General features: G+C 45.6%; 1 pseudogene; it reads right to left on the reverse strand.

Annotated features, from left to right (window-relative positions):
* Positions 1–3,509: 3,509 nt before the first annotated feature.
* On the reverse strand, positions 3,510–3,663 carry LOC124516870 (uncharacterized; annotated as a pseudogene).
* Positions 3,664–6,428: the final 2,765 nt, after the last annotated feature.

Raw genomic sequence — 6,428 nt, forward strand, 5'->3', positions numbered from 1 at the left:
TTTCAACGTTTTTTTATTTATTTTTGGGACAGAGAGAGACAGAGCATGAATGGGGGAGGGGCAGAGAGAGAGGGAGACACAGAATCAGAAACAGGCTCCAGGCTCCGAGCCATCAGCCCAGAGCCTGACGCGGGGCTCGAACTCACGGACCGCGAGATCGTGACCTGGCTGAAGTCGGACGCTTAACCGACTGCGCCACCCAGGCGCCCCTTTATTTAACTTTTGAGAGAGAGCATGAACCGGGCGGTGGCGGGGGAGGGAGGTGGCGGGCGGTGCAGAGAGAGAAGGAGACAAAGGGTCTGAAGCAGGCTCTGTGCTAACAGCAGCGAGTGCGACGGGGGGCTTGAATCCAGGAACCATGAGATCACGACCCGGGCTGAAGTCAGACTGTGAACCAACTGAGCCAGCCAAGCACCCATCTATGTGTCCATTTTTGTGCCAGTACCATACTGTTTTGATTACCGCAGCTTTGTATTATAACTTGAAGTCTGGGATTGTGATGCCTCCAGTTTTGGGGTTTTGGTTTTGGTTTTTTGCAAGACCACTTTGGCTCTCTGGAGTCCTTTGTGGGTCCATACAGGTTTTAGGATTGTTTCTAGTTCTGTGAAAAAATGCTGTTGATATTTTGACAGGGATTACATTAAACCTGTAGATTGCTTTGGGTAGTATGGACATTTTAACACTATTTTTTTGCCCAATCCATGAGCATGGAATATCTTCCCATTTGTTTGTGTCATCTTCATTTTCTTTCATTAATGTTTTATAGTTTTCAGAGTACAGGTCTTTCACCTCTTTGGTTCAGTTGATGTCTAGATATTTTATTATTTTTGGTGCAACTGTAAATGGGACTGTTTTCTTAATTTCTCTTTCTGCTGCTTCATTACTAGTGTGCAGAAATGCGGTGGATTTCTATATATTCATTTTGTATCTTGTGACCTTACTGAATTCATTTATCCATTCTAGTAGTTTCTTGGTGGTGTCTTTAGGGTTTTCTATGTACAGTATCATGTACTCTGCAAATAGTGAAAATTTTACTTCTTCCTGACCAATTTGTATGCTTTTTATTTCTTTTTGTCGCCTGATTGCTGTGGTTAGGACTTCCAGCACCATGCTGAATAGAAGTGGTGAGAGTAGACGTCCCTGTCTTGTTCCTGACCTTAGTGGGGAAAGCTCTCAGTTTCTCACCATTGAGCATGATGTTAGCTATGGGTTTTTCATATGTGGCTTTATTATGTTGAGGTGTGTTCCCTTTATTTTTTTATTTTTTTTTAACGTTTATTTATTTTTGAGACAGAGAGAGACAGAGCATGAACGGGGGAGGGGCAGAGAGAGAGGGAGACACAGAATCCGAAACAGGCTCCAGGCTCTGAGCTTTCAGCACAGAGCCCGACGCGGGGCTCAAACTCACAGACTGCGAGATCATGACCTGAGCCGAAGTCGGACGCTTAACCGACTGAGCCACCCAGGCGCCCCAAGGTGTGTTCCCTTTAAACCTACTTTGTTGAGGGTTTTTATCATGAATGGATGTTGTACACTGTCAAATGCTTTTTCTCCATCTATTGAAATGATCATGTGGTTTTTGTACTTTCTCTTGTTGATGTGATGTTGATTGATTTGCAGATATTGAACCACCCTTGCATGCCAGGAATAAATCCCACTTGATTGTGGTGAATGATTTTTTTTTAATGTATTGTTGGATTTGTTTTGCTAATATTTTGTTGAAGATTTTTGTACCTATGTTCGTCAGAGATGTTGGCCAGTAGTTCTCTTTTTTTGTAGTGTCTTTATCTGGTTTTAGTATCAGGGTAATGCTGGCCTCATAGAATGAATTTCGAAGCTTTTCTTCCTCCTCTATTTTTTAGAATAGTTTGAGAAGAATAGATATTAACTCTTTAAATATTTGGTAGAATTTGCCTGTGTAGCTCTCTGGTCCTGGTCTTTTATTTGTTGGGAGTTTTTTGATTACTGATTCAATTTCAATACTGATGGTTGGTCTGTTCAAATTTTCTATTTCTTCCTGATTCAGCTTTGGGAGGTTATGTTTCTAGGAACTTATCCATTTCTTCCAGGTTGTCCCATTTGTTGGCATATATTTTTCATAATATTCTCTTGTAATCTTTGTATTTCTGCGTTGTCAGTTGTTATTTCCACTCTTTCATTTCTGATTTTGTTTGAGTCCTCTTTCTCTCTCTCTCTCTCTCTCTCTCTCTCTCTCTGTCTCTCTGATGAGTGTGGCTAAAGGTTTATCAATTTTGTTGATCTTTTCCAAGAACCAGCTTCTGGTTTCATTGATCTGTTCTATTGTGTTTTGGCTTCTATTTCGTCTATTTCTGCTCTAATCTTTATTCTTTCTTTCCTCTACTGGTTTTGGGTTTTGTTTGTTCTTTTTTCTAGCTCCCTTAGGTATAAGGTTAGACTGTTTGTTTGAGATGTTTCTCGCTTCTTCAGGTAAGCCTGTATTGCTATAAACTTCCCTCTTTGAACAGCTTTTGCTACATCCCAAAGATTCTGGACTGTTGCGTGTTCATTTTTATTTGTCTCTATGTACTTTTTGATTTCCTCTTTGACTCCCTGGTTGACCCATTCCTTGTTTAGTAACATGTTATTTAACCTCCATGTATTTGTGCTCTTTCCAGATTTTTCTTGTGGTTGATTTCTAGTTTTGTAGCATTGTGTTCCGAAAAGATGCATGCTTTGACTTGAATCTTTTTGAATTTGTTGAGGCTTGCTTTGTGGCCTAATATGTGATCCATTCTGGAGAATGTTCCATGCACACTTGGAAAGAATGAGTATTCTGTTTTAGGATGTAATGTTCTGAATATATCTGTTAGACCCATCTGGTCCAGTGTGTCATTCAAAGCCACTGTTGCCTTATTGATTTTCTGTTTGGCTGATCTATCCATTGATGTAAGTGAGGTTTTAAAGTCCCCTACTATTATTGTATTACTATTGATTACTTCCTTTGTGTTTGTTATTAACTGCTTTATGTATTTGGGTGCTCTCATATTGGGTGCATAAACATTTACAATTGTTATATCTTCTTCTTGGCATTGTTCCCTTTATGATTATATAGTGTTCTTCTTGGTCCCTTGTTACAATCTTTGTTTGAAAGTCTATTTTGTCCAATGTAAGTATTGCTACCCCGGCTTTCTTTTCACATCCATTTGCATGATAAATGCTTCTCCATTCCTTCACTTTCAATCTGCAGGTGTCATTAGGTCTGAAATGAGTTTCTTGGAGGCAGGAAATGGATAGATCTTGCTTTCTTATCCATTTCATCATCCTCTGTCTTTTGATTGGAACATTTAGTCCATTTACATTCAGAGTATTTATTGAGAGGTATGTACTTGTTACTCGTTTTATGGTTGTTTTTGTAGTTCTTCTCTGTTCCTTTCTTCTCTTAAGGCAAGCCTTATTCTTTACACAGAGTTGACACCTACTAAACAAGCCCTCTGCCCAGGCTGTGCCCACCAAGTGGGGTTTTCTTCCTTTTTTTTTTTTTTGTTTTTTAGGGGAAAGCACGAACGCAGTCCCCCACTACCACAAATTACGCAGTCGAGTTTCCCACATTTGGGGAAATTGCAGGGGTCAGCACATCCGGTGTGCAATGGATAAGCCTCGCCCTGGGAAAACCACCTTCCTGATCATGGTATATTCCCTGCCCACCTGGCGGACAGGCAAAGGGGAAGCTTCTTTTTCTATTTTGTCAGGCCAATGAGCCCTTTCCTTTCCGCAAAGGCATTTTCTACATGCAAAGCCAAGGGCCTGCTCAAGGGCATACTTTTTTGTAATTTGTACACAGGCATTCCTAAATCTGGGCCTGAGAACCCCCAAGTTAGCAACATCTTTTAACAGTTGTTATTATTCTCTGTCTCGTTCTTCTTTAGTTTTGGAATGTTTAGGAAAGACTTGTTACGAGTATGATTTCCTAAGCTCCTGCTATCTGCTAGACCCTATTCTAGACCCTGACGGCATATAACAGGGGTGGGGTAGGGACAGATAAACCCCCTGCCCCTGTGCAGCTTGTGTTCTAGAAGGAGGTCAGTTGCTCTCTGCCGCACTCTGGGGGGGGGGAGGGGTTGAGGGAGTGCCGTCAGCACCCCTCACTCTGGGGCATGTGTACTCGTAGCAACAGCAGAGCTGACTGGCTGTGGCCTGCAGAGTGCTAGGTTCTTGAGAATCATTACCGACAGGGGGGGATTTGGAGTGGTGGGCAAACCTTTGGAGCCTAGCACCCTGGGCTTGGAAGTATCTAAGGAGCACTCTGAGGGGGCCAAATCCTGCTGGGGCTGTTAGGTATTCAGTGGGTACGTGAAGTCGGCTTGTGGCCGTTATATGTGACTTCATTCCTTCTCATCAGCATTAATCCTGCCTTTTCCAGTCTGATGATCCACCTCGACTGCGAATTTGGAAGTAAAGTACAATCTGAGCTCCGCTTTCTTGCGATCGTAGGTTAGCACCATACAATGAGTCCCAATTAGCCCCCGTTAGCCTCCCTTTCCCCTGGAGCTGTGTGCTCCCTGTGAGTCTCTGCTCATGGAGATCTACTCTCCGGATATTTCTTTTTTTTTTTTTTTTTTTTAATGTTTTTATTTATTTTGGGGACAGAGAGAGACAGAGCATGAATGGGGGAGGGGCAGAGAGAGAGGGAGACACAGAATCGGAAGCAGGCTCCAGGCTCTGAGCCATCAGCCCAGAGCCTGACGCGGGGCTCGAACTCCCGGACCGCGAGATCGTGACCTGGCTGAAGTCGGACGCTTAACCGACTGCGCCACCCAGGCGCCCCATCTCCGGATATTTCTAACCCTTATCGGGACATGTCTAAAACCTGTTATCCCGGTGGGCTCAAGGCCCTCATCTGGTCGGGCCCTCGATGGCCTCAGTTTTTTCAAAGGCTGGTTCCTCTCGGGGTCTCTGTCACTACACATCTACAGGGCGGGACGCCCAGAGTGAGTTCAGGGGAGCACTTCTTGTTTCTTTCTTTCTTTCTTTCTTTCTTTCTTTCTTTCTTTTTTTTTTTTTTTTTTAAATTTTTTTTTTCAACGTTTATTTATTTTTGGGACAGAGAGAGACAGAGCATGAACGGGCGAGGGGCAGAGAGAGAGGGAGACACAGAATCGGAAACAGGCTCCAGGCTCTGAGCCATCAGCCCAGAGCCCGACGCGGGGCTCGAACTCACGGACCGCGAGATCGTGACCTGGCTGAAGTCGGACGCTTAACCGACTGCGCCACCCAGGCGCCCCATCTTTCTTTCTTTTTTTTAATTTTTTTTTCAACGTTTATTTATTTTTGGGACAGAGAGAGACAGAGCATGAACGGGGGAGGGACAGAGAGAAAGGGAGACACAGAATCAGAAACAGGCTCCAGGCTCTGAGCCATCAGCCTGGAGCCTGACGCGGGGCTCGAACTCCCGGACCGCGAGATCGTGACCTGGCTGAAGTCGGACGCTTAACCGACTGCGCCACCCAGGCGCCCCATTGTTTCTTTCTTTAAATTACGGAAGATGGAAGTGTCAGCGGCACGAGGAGAATTTATCAGACCCCCTGTGTCTGGTAGGATGAGATTCCTCGCGATCTCCCCTGGATCTTGCTCCTGTGCCCGCCAGCGCGGTCACATGTGCCCTCGGAAGACATGTGCCCTCCGAGCCCGAGGGCAGAGCCACGTTCTCGTGGACAAGCAGCAGAAAAGCGACGCTTTGGCAGCAGACGGCCGTCTGCTGGGACTCCACGTGCTCCTGGGTTCCTCCCTCCGCCGGTGTCCCACCCTTATGCTCTCTTTCCAGATCTCACTCGCGCATGTCACGTGGCTTCTGCCCTAAGGGTGACCTTGAGCCCGTGTTTGTCTGCTCCTGTGTTGATCCGTCTGGCACCTAGTGTGGTTCCTGCCCCAGAGGGCCTGTGCCTGGCTGCTTCTTGGGGCGGCTCGCTGTCCTTTCAAACCCCGACCCTTGCCCCCAGTGAGCGAGCCCAGCACGCAGCCTGTGACACTGCTCAAGAACCTGGCCATCCGTTCCCTACCTCTGGTTCTATGCCCTGGAGCCCAGGCCACGGTCTCATTTCCCTTTCTCTTTTCATCATCTCCGTGACCGTCTCTACCCTCATTTTGTGCACTTCCACGCACGTGTTCTCGTCTTCACACGTGGTCGCCCTCTCCTCCCCTTCTGTTGCTGCTGTCCCTTTCCATCCTCCAAGGCTCACGGCACCTCCAAGTCGCATTTGTCTTCCTGAGCTAAAATTCCAAGGTCATTGTTTTCAGATCCAACCCTGTACCCTGGAGCGTATGTGGACTTCCAAGACTGCAAATTTTACTCCCCCTGGTTATTTTGTTCCTGGGAATTATGGCATTTCCTCCAGGTTTCCTGTTGCTTCCATTTCTTTGATTTCATCGAGCTCTATAATTATGCTGCCTGACTTAGTGCTTTGTTTAAA

This window comes from Lynx rufus, unplaced genomic scaffold (genome assembly GCF_022079265.1).
Source record: "Lynx rufus isolate CCGP_SWC_20201006 ecotype Redwood Valley unplaced genomic scaffold, mLynRuf1.p SCAF_2, whole genome shotgun sequence".
Lineage (NCBI taxonomy): Eukaryota > Metazoa > Chordata > Mammalia > Carnivora > Felidae > Lynx > Lynx rufus.